Genomic DNA, 15,327 nt, shown 5'->3' with positions numbered 1-15,327 from the left:
AACTAACTAACTAACTAACTAACTCCTCTCAAGGCCCCTGGAGTTCACTGCTAACATAGAAATAATCACACCTATTGAAAAAAGTGTGGATTTCAAACTCAACTATGTATGTTTATGTATCTTTTACATTTAACTCTTTGCATTCCAGAAATGCTCTCGAGACTGTAACAGTGCTGTTTTCTTTTCAAAATTTGATCTTTCTTATATTTTTGCACAGTTGTGCTGTTGTGAATAACCTGTGCAGATGAATCTGAAAAGTAAATAGTAATATCTGATGCAAAGACAAAAAAAAAATGTTCTCGTCCACTCCAACCCAGAGAAACAGGGTGGCTCTGAATCAACATGTTCCTCTCTTATATCCACTCTTGCATAAACCTGTGTATTGCCGCAGCCTTAAATCACTTTGCTATATTGCTTCCTGTCTCAGACGCAATCTTTCCCTCTCACTTAAACAGACTCCGTTGTTGGTGGCAGAGCATTAGCCTGTCAAAGGAACTTTATTTGGTTTTCTTTTCTAAGTGCAAAAACGGCGAAAGCCGCCTCTCCATCAAATTATCCCCGCCTGTTGACATTGCACTTTCCGCCACGCAGGAATGTTGATCTCACTCAAACGTACTTTCACGTACTCGCGCATTCCTTGGGCTCAATTAGCTAGTCAACAAGGACGGCATTTGTGTAGCACTTGCGTTTATCAGTGTGTGCATACGTTACTCGTGCGTGTTGACTAAAGCCTCGCCGGAATCCCCGTCGTAGTTCAACAGATCGGCAGAAGCCGCAGCGTTTTTATTTGTGCTGCTCTTCCCCAGCAGGCCGCCTCCGTCGCAGGCTGATCGGGAGCTTAATGAAGTGGCGTTTGTGGACGAGGGGTGCGTATTTGCCTGCCAGCTGGGGCGGCCGGGTCAACAGGACGTCTGGAAGTTCAGCCAGCAGGTTGAGCAAACTGGCCCCCCGTGAAGCCACAGTCAGATCTGTTGACACTGAGTGCGGTTGGATTGGCCGCCGCCACAATGTGGACATGGCCTGGGCTCAGGGGCCTTGGCTTGGGCTTGAACTGGTGTCTGGCCAGCAGATCAGACGCCTTGGAGATGCTCTGTTAGCGCTGATCACACCAGGAGGCCCACCCACCACCCCAGCTACTGGAGACTTGGGGTGGGAAATAGGCAATTCTAATTAAAGGTCCAGTGTGTAAAATTTGAATTAAAAAATTTACACACTGGACCTTTAAATGAGTGAATTGAATTCAACTGTGCAACTTGTACTAAAAAAAGAACTACAGAGGTTGACCAAAGTGCTGTTCTGCTGGGCTTAAAAGCATACGGTCACAGTCAAAGGCAACAAAGAAATTTGAAATCAAATAAAATATCAGCAGACACATGAAACAGTGACAGAAGGAATGCAAAGGAATGCAGTAGTTTGCATAACACTGATTTCTGTGAAAGACATCCTAGTTGAGTGCTTTATGTAACGCGCCACTCGTGCTCACAGCCTCGACTGCACACCTCCCCGGCGAAACGTTGGCACCTTTTCACAATTCAACTGTCGCTCCACGCCTACCGAGGCTTTCCGCCTTCCTCCTCTTCCCGACTTATCTCTCCATTCTGCGGTAATGAGCGTGCTGTGGCTGCAGGCCTGTCCGTGCTCCCTCTTAATCCTTCCTTTCAGCTCGAGGGCCATTTGGAGCGCAGGCACCCGGAGGCCGTTCCAGACTTTAATTAAACATTCTTGGTGTCGCTGTGCTCCCTCGCTCGCTCTCGCTCTCGCTCTCGCTCTTGCTCGCTCTCACTTTCTCTCTTTTTTGGGAAGATATGCACACACATGCACGCCCTAAAAAAAAATGAGGTGATGCCCTCAGTAACCTAAATAAACGTGTTTCTGTAAATCAGGTCTATCTGTGGCACTCCTTACCCCACGAGTGGATTGAAAGCACTCTGTTATGGTTTGTGTTTGTGTACATGAACACAGAAGTCAACAGGACGGCAGCAGCCGTCAGCAAATCTTGTGATTGTACGTTGGCTGTGTGTTTACTGTCTGGGAGACGTTTCCTTGGTGCGACCAAGAGGTTTTCTCTCATAACTCATGACATGACATATTGTTAACTGCCAGTATTACTCCACCACTTAGTGACCAGAAGAAGATCTTTTACAGTTGGTCTGACTGTGAGGAATGTGCTCCGAGGAACGATGAGACCTCACCTGGCAGCCACATTTTCAGGTGAATCAAGTTCACCTGAGCTTAATCCCCCTGAAACTTTTGAAACCAAACCCTCAGCCTTCAACGCTCCTCTGCGCTGCCTAAATTGCAAACGGCCCTCTTTCCCTTGCGCGCTGTTTTTGGGTGTCTGTGCAACGGCTCGGCTGGGGCTCCTCCTCTTTCTGCAGGTCTGGCAGGTTTTCATGGCATCATGGCTCAACTCACTGAGCTCTAAAACCTAATCAGGAGGCAGCAGAAGGGCTTTTATTTATGCAGGAGATGACATGGATAGTGTGGACGTATACAGGCCCTGTGCGTGCCCATAAATACGCAGTGCAAGCAAACTGTTGGACAGGTGGAAAATGCGCCTGGGTTGCTCCATCAGCCAATCAGGGCAAGATAAAATCCTGCCTTTGCCATTAAAATTTGGGGGAGGGCCGCCGTGCCCACCGTCAATTCCCTCCTCAGCGTGAGTGAGTGTGTGTTATCTTCCCCGGACTAACAGAAGCCCTCATTCATACTTAGGTCTTTATAACTGGCCAAAGAAAGACTAATTTGGGCGGAGGTTTTTTTTGGTAGAGGGGGCAGAGTGGGGGAGCCGCATTGTTTGCCTAATCCGCAGTGACTGGGAAGTTGTACGCTGTGCAAATAGCGCATATTTGAGCAGCTCTGCTCCAAAGTAAAGCCCCTTCTGCCCCAAACGTTGAGATAAGCACTGGGCTTGGTTTTATTCCGGGAGACGCTGTTTTTAACGGTCAATTTTCTTGGCACTCGCCTCCCTGACGCTCTCTTCACCATCAGACGCTGCATAACACGTCGCTGGCACCGGGACGGATTTGCATGCTCTTGCAGGGATATTGTGCAACTCTTATCTCGCAGCATTCGCACTTATCGCTGCCAGTATCTGCAGCAGGCAGGGGCGAAAGAGAGATGACATTTTTATTTGATCCCACGGCGAAACCTGCAGCCAAAGAAAAAAATAACGTTATAAATGATGGCTGCAGAACAAATAAAAAGCTTTCATTCAGGGATTTGATCAGTTTTTAGCCTCTCACTCTGCTGTTTTCTTCTTTACAGTCCCTCACTACCTTTATTTGTTGTTTACAGCACAATTTGCAGAACACTTCTCTTGATTTTCTTAATGAAATTGGCGAGATTAACGGGATTTTCTTTGAATTGCGACAAAACTCATACATGCAAAGATCATTTTTAGTTGGCAGTCACATCCACTTCAGAATTGCATGGACAAAACTAGCACGCCACTGTGCATGATCGGGGCATTGAAGTGTGTTTGTGTGTGTCCCAGACAGTTGGCATGGCCTGGTCTTGGTGAAAGGTTCCTTCTCTGTAGTCTGATGGGTGATAGATAGAAGCCATGACCTCAGGCACTGTGCACACTGTTTTGACGACACATCAGTGTTTCTCCATAAGTTCTCTTCCACATGGCCCGGGACTGACATCACTGTTTTGCACCCTATTTGACTTTGAGATCAGTCAATATGTCATATTACCATAGGATTGTTTTTTTTTTTTTTCTCCAAACGCTGCAGACGTTCCGGCTCGGAGCACACAAGTAGAAGAGAGTGGGCTGTGAGGTTTGATAAGGAGTAGGAGACCAACAACTAAATCCTTTCTGTTTTCTATAGCGTTTTAAGGCTCAATAAATTCAGACAGCTGCAGCATTTAGTGCCATTGTGTTACCTCTTGAATTATTTTAGCGATAGATCTCGGTATCAGAACTTTTCAAGGCCCTGTGTGTAGTTTGCGCCGCTGCTAATCTCCCCGTCATCTGCATAGAACTGCATAAAACCGGCGCTCACAATGGCGGCGCAGATCAACACCAACAAGGCTAACTTGTCCAACAAAGTGCTGCTTTATTTCAGTCGCCCTTAAAAACACACAAGCTATAATCTATGGTGGGGTGGTGGGTTGTGTGAGGATGTGTGTGTGTGTGTGTGTGTGTGTGTGTGGGGGGGGGGGGGGGTGTTTGGATTTGAGGTCTGAATCTCTCAAAAGCACTGCTCCCCTTTCTTCTTCTTTTGCTGTATTGAGGAATTCCCTTATCTTACCCCACCAGTGGCATAGCACAGAAAAGAGCAGGCCGCTCCTTTGTCAGCCCCTTAGAGTTCCAGTCTTGTTTGATAGTGTTTTCTGCGGGTCACTTGACACCCCCCACTTTTTTTTCCCCCAACACCCCCTTTATGCCCACTCATTGTTTGCCACTTCTATTATTCCCTCTAACCAGATTCAGGGTGGGGATGAGGGGGGTTGGATGGTGAAAGGTGGATGAAGGGAGGATAGGGAAGTTTGTCATAGGTTTGAAATGGTGAAAGGCCTCTCAGTCTGCTTGTGGCCAACCAGGGTGAATGCAAAAAGCAACGGAACCATATGGAGCCAGCAGACAATCAAATTACCTTCTCTCCCCCCCTCTCTGTCCGTCACATTTGTCTTTTTTGCTTTCATTTCCTTAAAGAAATTACGCCGGCCCTTTGTGTTTGCCACCTTGAGGCAGGGAGGGCAAAAGGTTCTGGCCAAATTCCAGTGCTTCTAATAAGTTAATGAAATAATGAGATGATGCGATGCCACCACTCCATGAATGCCAAGGGTCCAAAGGCTTTTTCCAAGGCTAAAGAGGCCAAGTATCAGTGACCTTCAGAGCAAAAGCAAGGCCCAGAAATCAGCCTATTCATGGTGCATAATCTATTCTTGGGATAAGAAATGAATAAATATACAGTCTTGCGACATATAGCCGCCCTCATCTTTATTAATGAGACATCCTTCGTTAAAAAGCTTGACAGCCGTTGGATGGCTCCAGTTGTAGTGGCTGACAGAGCGAGCTGACGCAAAGTGATGTCGGCGTCATCTCTTGGTGGCGCCTCTGTTTGTCACAGCATACTTATGCAAGCCCTTCCCCCCCCAGTCAAGGTGAGTGGAGAATAGCTGCAGGGCGCTGCACGTGTTTCGGGCTAGAACTATGCCAGAGTCAATGCCTGGGTGGCCAATTAGCAAAAAGGAAATAAAAGAGCCTGTGCCATCAACCAATGACGGCTGGGGGAGTGAGGAAGGCGGGGGGGTCGGGGTAGGGGGGGGTCTTTTTGTCTGTTTTCCTCTCCCTTTACGTCCAGCCCTCTGTTCTCTTTTGCTCCCAAACTTTGTCTGTCAACTTGGTGTCCACAGCAAAAAACCCCGTCAGAATAACAAATGAGGATTACTGGACTGAGAGCTGTGGGTTTCCTTGGGGTGTGCGTGAGTGTGTGTCTGTCTGTCTATGTTTATGTATGTATGGAAGCTGTGTGTGTGTCTCACTTGTTTGTGGAACAAAAATGTCCTAGTGTGTCCCCAGACAGACATTTGGCCATGTCCCATTGGCCATAGAGGATTACAAACCTCCTCTCTTTGCCTCTTCACACTGGCCCACAGTGCTCCACTCCCCTTGGCTAATGATCCAGGGGGGCACATTCATTCCTTCAGACAGGAAGCTCATCCCGGATATTTCCTCTGCATACAACATTTTAACTCAGAAAAAAACAACAACAACCCGGATCAAGTTCAATACTCACTGTTTTCTAGTGTTCCACTGTTTTAAAGCTGCAAAGACCAGTAACAACTAGTTGATGCTTGGTGCTGGTTTTGCAGAAGATGGAGCTGATATCAGCTGCTCCTTCTTCTTCTGCTGCTTTTCTGCAGCTTTTGAAAATGGCTCTGCTTCACCAGAGTATCGAAGGTGTGGTTCAAACCCAGTCGACACGTCTTCCTTCTGGGATTCATCTTTAGTGGTTCAAGAATAGTTGGATTGAGAGACCAGACCAGGTCTGTCTTCTACTCTGTCTTTTCACATCCACCCCTCCACATATTGCTCTTAATGCCACACTTTGCAGAGACACATTTATTTTTGCACTGGTCAATTACTGTTAGTGGTTACATTTTATTGTTATTTTTTGGCCGAACTATTGTTTATTGATTTTGAAGCTCCATTTGTGAGTAGGTTTGGCTTCCCTCACTTGGGTCTAATCTTCCATGATACCTTTTATTCCACCGTTGCACGTTTCCTCACTACTGCAGGGCAGATTTGGACCGGTGAAACCGGCCTTGCAAAACCCCAATTAACCTTTCCAGCACAACAGTTGGAAATGCATCATAATGTATTGCAGCTCGTCTTTTTTTTTTTCCTTTTTGCATGTATGTGCCTTGTGCGCATGACTGAATGAGGATGAGTGTGTCCGTGCCTCTGCACAAGCGACTCATTTTAATGACCCCAGGCCTCCCTGGTGAAATTGAGAATAACTAATGAGAGCGCCGGTGGCTGTGTGTCCAATTCTGTGCAAGTATGCATTTTTATGCCTGCGTGTGTGTGTGTGTGTGTGTGTGTGTGTGTGTGTGTGTGTGTGTGTGTGTGTCTGCGTATGTGGGTGTGTGTTGAGGAGTGCAAGCCTGGAGTGGGGTGCTGCTGCTGCATTTGGTTCTTTGTGGCTCTCTGTGAAGCGGGGTCGACCTTGTGGGGCTCTCCTCCGGGGCCCAGACAATGCCAGTGCAGGATTATCCACCCTGGGACAAAGTGTGTGATTACCATGAGAAAACCGGCAGCTCCAGCCCCATCGCCACGGACTGCCAGGCCTGCTGGAGAGGTGGGCCGCCACTCATTAGCTGCACGGAGACGCTGAAAGCAGGCGCACACTCACCGCCTTACGCGCGCACACAGGGGAACACAAAGAGTCAAAATGCACATAGTGACACGCATGGCCATAGTGATACACGCGCACGTTCGCACGCATGCAATTTGTAGCTCATGCGCAGGCATGGAGTCTGCGTTCTCAAAGAAAAGTGCCGTGGCATCTTGTTGTTGTCAGGAAATTAATATTGTTTGTTTTTATGAATCCTTTTGTAGAGAGCGGAATACTATTGATGGGGCTTTGAAACTTTATAATCTGGAAAATGTGAGTTCATAACAGAATTATGCATTTTTTTTAATCAAATACACTTCAACAAAATTCATTTAATGGAATTTAATATTTTTCAGTTATTTAATAGTTTTTTTTTTAAGCCACCTCAGGATGTCACATTGCTACTATGCTGTTTTGCTAAAACATACTTACACTCATGCATACTTAACCAAAAATAATCAGGCACTCGAGGACTGGGTAACAAGTTAATGCTATTTTATTCTAAGTTTCGGCTTAATCAGTGAAATGAGGTTGGTGAATTCAAATTAAATTTAGTTTTTTCTTAGTTCATAGAATTGAACCACAACAAAAAAAGAACACAAAACACGTCAAGTCTTCCTGTTGAACATCAGGCCAATAGATAACTATCAAAGAAACATTATGATTTCAAAATTAGATTGCTGTTGATTTCAGGAACAGTGGCCACCACACTGGCACTGGTACTGTTTGATGTGCTCACCTTCCTTCATGCTATGCAACGCCGTTATTGTGGCTTCTGTATTTGCATAATCAGCGTTCTGAACGTGGCGCAGCGATGCCGGCAGAGATCGGCGTCGCATCCTGATGCGTTTACCTCGGACGGAGCCACAGGTCCATTGTAGCCGTTCGCATCCTAAGCTGCAGATCAGTGGATTTCCCACCTCTTCACTGAAGAGTCTCTCTGTCTGGCCAGGATTAAAGGGATGAGCCGATACCTCTCTATCTCCTCAGCCATCCCTGCGTCTCTTCTGAGGAGGAGGATGAGGAGGAGAACATCCCTTTTGTTTGGAGGGAGGCAGCCCACTCGAGCCGGGCAGGAGAGGGCGTGCGATGGATGAGCGTCTTGGCTGGGGAGGGTAGAGGAGCAGACAGAGGGGTGGACGTGTGGGAGGGCTGATTATTGATGAGGAAGACTTTGGAAAAGAAAGACGCCTACCAGGAGGTATCTTAATCCACGGGCACGAGAGGGCAAACAGACACGCGCATGCTGAGAGGGAGTGAGAAATTATGAAGGCATTGTTTCAACCGGGTGGCAGCCCTCGGTCACCACGGAGGTCAAGAGTTCGGCCCTCCTGCCACTTTGACCTTTCACACTTACAGCATCTTTTTTGTGCCCAGTCGCCCTTTTATATTTCTTTGTTGTTTACAACTTTGTGCTACTTTACGACCTCTTTGTTTCCACATTGCTGGGAGGGGCTGAAGTAGCAGTGGGCAGGGCGGAGGAGCTGGTGGAGAATCGCACTGGCCACGTTCTGAAAATCTCTCCTCTGCCCTTTTGTGTTGCTCCTATTATGCGACGCGGTCTACCTTTTTTTTTTCCTTTCTTTCTTTGCTCCTATTTTATTTTCTCTAGCTGGCACCTCGCCGCACTTCTCTCCCCCCTCCAGCTCCAATCCATCTTTTCACCCTTCCTGATCTCCTCTGCCGCTCCCGGGTGGGAGACAGGTCACAGCTGTAGGGGGACGGCAAGCCTGTCACGTGTTGCTTTGTCTCGGGCCCTCACCAAAACATACCGCCACGAGCTACCCTGGCAACCGCCTTTCCTTTTAACCACCCTACTGTAGTTTGGAGGAAATGGCAACATGCCTCCTCCGGCCAGCGCTCTGCTGTGACTCCCCGAAAGGTCACTTTGACTTTTAATTCCTCTCCGCTGGGTATGATTCATGTCTCGCTCGGGCACGCAGCCGGGTGTTGTTTCTGTTTGACAACTCCAGGAGCTAAAATAAATTCAGTTTGGACTGGATACACTTATTCACCTACGAAAATGCTGGTCGCTGAGGAAGGGGCTGCTGAGCGCTAGAGGAGAGAAATGAATCCTGGTTTGCAGCACTATAAATATTTGACTCTCCTTCCTTGAGCCCTTTTCCACACAAGGGGCCTCTACCTGTTCCTGCTTCACCCACCAGAGGGAAAAAAGGGCGGCAAGTCAGCTGATTAATTGACTTAAACAGAACATACATCATACTTTTTGGGGAGACCTAGAAAAAGTCCCGACCCCTCCCGTGTGTCTTGCGGAAGACCTTATTCAGCAAGAAATGTGAGCCCACTGTCGCTGAACCAATGTCTCCATTTGTTGCATCGCTGCTGTGCTTTTTCTACGTGGATTCAATTTGTTTTGTTTGAGTGCAAACTTGACTTCACACTCTAAAATTCTGCCGATATCTTTCCAAGTGCTGTGTGTCGAGCCTCTTTCTCTTTACCCTCAATGCTCGTGACTGCTCCACCACACATCAGGGCGATGTCATCATTAAGTTGGATGGCACTGCAGTGGCAGGGATCATCTCAGGCGGAGATGAGGCTGCAAACAAAGAGGAGGCTAAAAAAAAAAAAAAGTCTGTCGCGGTGGGTGCACCGTGAACATTTCAACCTCAACAACAAGAGCCGATAGTTGAAGTTCAGGATGAACGAGTTGGACATTTGCACATTATTATCACTGGACACAGAGCGGACAGGGCTTCAGGGACACTGTTTGTTTTTTTCTTAACTATTATTCGGTTGAGTCTGTTGAGTGTAAAGTAATGGCATCACACTGTGAATTAGATCAAGATAGATGTACTCTATTGATCCCAGTCAGGCAAGATTGGTAACGTTTAAGGAATCAGTATTGCAATATTTGCCATTGAGTCGTTAAAGAGTCCCTTCAGCTCCACGGCAGCGGACAGGAAGGCACTCCAGAGGCTCTTCATCACCGCCCAACAACTCATCGGTTGCCCTCTTCCATCTCTTGAGGACATTTACGCCTCGGGAAAGCCCACAGCATCCTCAGAGCCTGTTGGAACTGTTGCCCTCAGGGAGGAATTTTTGGGCAAACAAAGCTAAATAAGATAGATTTTTTTTTTTATCCTATCGTGGCACTAAAATATGCACAGACAATATTGCTACACAGTGATTGTGCGCTATTCCTGTATTTTTACCCCTCTGTTGTATGTAAGCCCTGTGTGTTTTCACTTGGTGTTACCCTTGTTTCTAATTGTCATTGGATAATTGTGTAAAATTATATAGTTCAGTAGCAAGTATTGTTTTTGACTCAGCATACTGTTCACTCTGCTGAATCTGAAATCTGCTGTTGACAGTAAAGAGATTGGGATTCACACCTGTAGCTCATGTCCTCTGGTATAAATGAATTGACAAGGTGAAGATGAGCCTCCTGCTCAGCGGCCACAAATCCCACGACTTTCACTGGTGGAGAAAAGAAAAGGTTGCAGATTATTTAACATAATTCAAAGCAGACCAGCAGACTTTCAAACCTCACACTGGCTGCTGCAGAGTTTTCTGGTACCGAGTTCTCCCTGTCTTCCTCAGAGGCGTCTTGGTGTTGCTGTTTTGGTGCCAGCTTTTGGTTTGGAATGAGCGGCACTGGTCCTCAGAGTTGGCTGACCTCAAAGATGCCCTCGTGAAAACGACTTGAGTGTTTCGCTCTTACTTTTCCTCAGTGAGTGTGTGTTGCGTAGGCGGGCGTGTGGGCTCGCCGTGAGGATCACAGATGGCCTGGAGGTCTCTTTGCTGACATGGCTCTCATTTATAACCATCAGGGGTGGATGCTGCTCACTTGCCTCTATCCCTCTACGTGTCCCTCCTCACAAGCACCAAGCATGGGCTGCTGCACTCTACCCAGCAACGCTTGAATGACACTCCACCGTGGTCCAACTTCATAGTCAGCTGGATCAATAGGCGGTTGATGTTGAGCATCATGCCGCTCCAAAAGAACAGCTGTGATGTATTTTTCCTGGTGTAGCTGCAGAATTATGTCACCTCTTGTCTCACAAAGGTTTTGCAGAAATAAGATGATTTGCTCAAGCGGGAATCTTCATCCTCAATCCCGGCTGCTGTTCAACAGTTCCTATGATTGTCTGAATTCCTCTGCTGAGGGAACTCGGCAAGCTGTTACACTCACACCCACCCCGTCTAACACAGCAACCGGTGCCCATTGAAGAATAGGGATCAGCTCCTTCTGCTGTGTTCTCTGGGCCCGTTTAGCATAGGTCCCCACCCTGGGGCCTGTGGGCATGGCTCTGTGCCCTGACACCCTTGTCTGGGGGAATGCGCACCCTGCTGAATGCTTTCTAATGGCTCTGAAGGCCCTTTGATGAGCGTGTAGATGCAGCGCTCCGTATGGCGTCGTTCACCTGGGAAAATCACAATCTGTGCACGACCGGACCGCAGGCCTTTTTAGATGGATGTCCAGCGCACCCTCACACATCACATTCAGCTGGCTTTTTTTTGCTGCCTCAGCAAACTATTGTCCTGGTAGTGAATAGAACTGGAACGTGGTCAGTCACGGTTCCATTAGGGTTCTGTGTTTGAGGACTGGGGTGCGTGTGCGTGCGTGTGTGTGAGCGACTTAATGTGTGTGTTTTGTTTCTTCTTTATGACGTTGTTTCACTTCAAGTTCCTTTGATTTAATTCCTAAAATCACCAATAGCGCAATAAAAAAAACCAAAATTGGCCGTTATTATTCTCTATGCAAGTGATAGTCACTACTTCACAAAATAGTCAATGTTATGTATTAATACAAAGGCATTTTCCTCGCTGTCTGCTCATCACCCTACTCTCGCAAGCAGCTTGGTCTCTCACATTTTATTTCTGTTCAACCTTGTGAGGCTCCAACTTAAATGTTACCAGTCAATCTAGTTTGAAATGGGCCAAAAGCAGACAAAGAGACAAAGACATACAAGAAGCTGCATGGATGTTGTTGCAGAGTAAGTGACCAGTGTGTGATGCTGCAGTGGTGGCTTTTCAAATCAAAATCGGATGACATTTTTACAATTAAAGACAAGCAAAGGAGCCTTTCCTCAGCGGAGAAGTCTTTTCCACTACGCTAACTGTTAGTTCTCTCTTCATTATGCACCACTTTCAGGGCGAACAGTCAAATGTTCCTTGGCAACTGGTGCCATTGTGTCACAATGTCTTTTTCTCCATTCCTTAAATTGCCCAAGATACTTCCTGGGCTTTACTTCAGGCTTGCATTGCATTTTGTTCACACACCCCCACTTTTCACCCCTAGTGTTGTGTCTACTTCAGGCCTGTCTCTTTGGTCCCCCTCCTCATTTTTTATTTAATTTTATTTGCCGATGCAGCTGCAGGACTTTTCTAACGTCCATGACCAACAGTGAGAGGAGCTCTATCAGCAGAGGGTGTGAACGTGACCAAGTGGGGACATCCCTCTCTTCCTTGGGCAACAAAAGCTGGCTGGCCTGCAACAGAACATCAGTACTTACAGAAAAGAACCCACTTTTGTTTGCACTTAATGGATGCTGCCCATTCACTTACGCAGACCCCCGTCCTCAATCTTGGCTCTTTTTTATTTTTTGTTCCAGCCTTTTCTTTTAGGCCAGGCAGTGATATAAAGGGCTTTTTCTCTCTTTGCCAGCAGAGGTAAAACCTGTCCGCCAGCAGTCTTACAGCTCAGTGCTCGTTTCAAACAAACGTAGAAGGCAGCTTTGATGTCAACCTACGTTAATCTCCTTTTTATTCACCATTTTTAAAAGTTCCCCGCAGATGGACACTTGCCCCCCCTGTGCTCACCTGGGGTCTACTGTTCCATTCTGCAGAGCATCAGTGCTCAGGTCAGCAGAGCATGGTGAGTTTGGGCACTTGGGCCCCTCAGTCAGGGTTTCGGGGGGCCCTTGCTGCCCCCCAGAGGGAGTGCCCGTGCACGCAAGGGGAGGGCCAGGCCGGCCCCCGTTTGACAGCTCAACACGTAGAGTCTGCTGGTGACCAGGGGGCCATCCTGGGGGCCAAACTATACCGCTTTGGATAGCACCACACCCCACTTCCAACCCCCAAGCCTCCAGGCTGTTGTTTCCTCAGAGAAGAGGGTGTGTTTGCAGGGCAGACCAGGCGAGGAAAGGCAGGGCCCGGGACAAAAGACGGTACTTCGGCCAGCACTGTTCTGCATGGTAGCGGCCGTATTCTTCTCTGCTTTTTTTTTTATTCTGCCTTTTCTTTTCTTTTGGCCCAGTGGCCTTTGTGAAGATGCGATGGAGGCCAGGGGGGCAGATATGATGGATGAAAGTGGGGTGCATGGGCGGAAAACGGGAGGAGGGGGCGGTTGTAGAGACGACAGGGATGGAGGGGCCCAGTGTCGTGCTCCCTGTCTGAGGGGAACGTGCGAGGCGTGGGGTGGCCCTGGGTGGTGGGTTGACCCAGTCCAAGCTGATGGAGGAGCGGGGGGGTTGGAGGTGGGGGGAGGGGGGCGTCGGCTGGCTATGGATTTTACATTTGTTATTTGTTTCAAAAGAGTGGGGATAGAACTGGGTGTGGGGTGCAAGCAGAGGATAAAAAAGAAGTCTGAACAGAATGTGATGATGAATAGTAGAGGATAGTATAGTAGTACAAATAAAAAAAGGTCCATAAGGTTTATTAAGGTCATTAAGGCCTATTAAGGTCATTAAGGTTTATTAACAGCCAAGAATGCATGATGTAGTAAGTGTGTAAATAAGTTCTCACGTTTTAATTGGATGGAAGACTTCAAGATCCTATTTCAGAATGATTTTGACCGCCCAGCATGACAAAACGTCCAAAAGCACTAAAAGATTTTGAAAATAAGTAAGTTTTACCTGTCCACAGTGTAATCTCAGGGCCAATTGTGACATGCTTGTCTCTTGACAGTGAAAGGCATCAGCACTCAGGTACGAGGGGAACGTGCCACCGTCAATGTATATTGATAACAAAACTGTGTAACAGACGTTCGTCCCCGGGTGGGCTCGAACCACCAACCTTTCGGTTAACAGCCGAACGCGCTAACCAATTGCGCCACAGAGACGTTGCCCCCTCCACTGACTCACTCACTCAGACTACATCCGATCATAATCACGAAGCTGTATAATCTCTCTCTGACTCTCTTCCTCCCTCTCTGGGCAGCCATGAGCAGTAGCAGCAGTCTCATTTTAAACTTCTTTTGGTTTGTTCTTTCAGCTTGGGTGGAGGAGCTCCTGTCGACCAGTTCTCCTCGGGTGTCGTTTCAAACGGACTTTAGATTATTATTTATTTTTATTTAGGTTTCAAAGGAAGATGCTGAATTCAGACAGTCTAGACAGTAGTTGGGCGTTGTCTCCAAATTAGTTAATTATCTTTATCATAAATAATAATAGTACGAAGAAAGGATCAAATTAAAAAAGCATTTGGACTGTAATCAAAGCGGATGTGTGGTTTGCAACACCCGCTTTTCCTTCAAAAATCGCTGTCTTTAACTTTCTACCAAAATTGATGCTTTATGGAAGGAAAAAAAAACCCAAGTGGCAGGGAGTTGGTCAGATGGTGCACACACACCTGGTTGGACGTGTGGTCACAAAGGGCTGATTTCCATAGCAATGTTGAACCACATATTTTATTAAAAACTTGAACATTAAGCAAGCCAAAGAAGTAAAGGGTGTGTTTTCTCAAAACAAAATACAGCATTATGTGTATTACATTAGTAGTTGCCTGGTGTAGTTATCAAAAAAGAAGCAAATAAAGTTTAGAAATGTGCTTCTTTCCCGAGTGTTTGGATGAATGTGCTTTGAGTCTGTGTGCGCACTACTTTTTTCCTTCCTGCTACTGTATATGGAGCTCAGTTCTCTGGGGCTGAGGAGACGGATGAGAGTGTGCTGTTGGGATGAGACCACAATATTTCATCGCAGACAGTATAAAACCAGGACTGGATGGATTGTTTCATAAGATGATCGTGGCTGTTCTCTGGCCTTCAACACGCCATACCACACACACAGGGCACGAGGCTGTCATCCGTTTTAAAGACTTTATCCTGAGCGTCACACCCGTTATGGCGTTGCCAGGATTAAGAATACTGCTTGTCCCAAGGGATCCCCCTCCTCCTATGTCCTCCTTACCGCACCTTGCACTGAGGAATGTCCTCTCAGCAAATCAAGGCGGTCTGCTTCTTGACTCACTTCCCGCTCCCGCTGTCCGTCTTGCAGTGTGGAATGTTCTTTTTCACAGAGATGCACAAACAGCTGATTTCAACGCCTTCTGGAAATGGACATATCTGCAAAGTCTGACTGTGCTGGACACATCTGGAATGGACAAAAAAAGTATTTTGTTTTAGTTGCTGTAATACTTTTTTGTTAAAATACTGTAAGTTGTCAAGGTCATCAAAAGGCTATTTATGCCATTGGGTGTCAGGTGTTTGTTCTAAGACAAAAGAAGCAACCTCATACTCCTCCCACTCTGGTCTTTCATGTCTTTGTCGACGCATACAGACCACCTGCTGCACGACAAC

At 47.0% G+C, this 15,327-nt stretch overlaps 1 non-coding gene across 1 annotated transcript; it reads right to left on the bottom strand.

The window, feature by feature from the left end:
* Positions 1-13,801: 13,801 nt before the first annotated feature.
* Positions 13,802-13,875, bottom strand: trnan-guu (transfer RNA asparagine (anticodon GUU)). The gene has a single exon. It is a non-coding gene; the product is annotated as a tRNA-Asn (tRNA).
* Positions 13,876-15,327: the final 1,452 nt, after the last annotated feature.

The sequence above is a fragment of the Nelusetta ayraudi genome, unplaced genomic scaffold (genome assembly GCF_046127955.1).
Source record: "Nelusetta ayraudi isolate G7.1 ecotype Tasmania unplaced genomic scaffold, CSIRO-AGI_Nayr_v1 ptg000125l, whole genome shotgun sequence".
NCBI classification, from domain to species: domain Eukaryota; kingdom Metazoa; phylum Chordata; class Actinopteri; order Tetraodontiformes; family Monacanthidae; genus Nelusetta; species Nelusetta ayraudi.
Note: the sequence above shows the minus strand (reverse complement) of the source record. Positions and strands in the feature narration are given on the sequence as shown.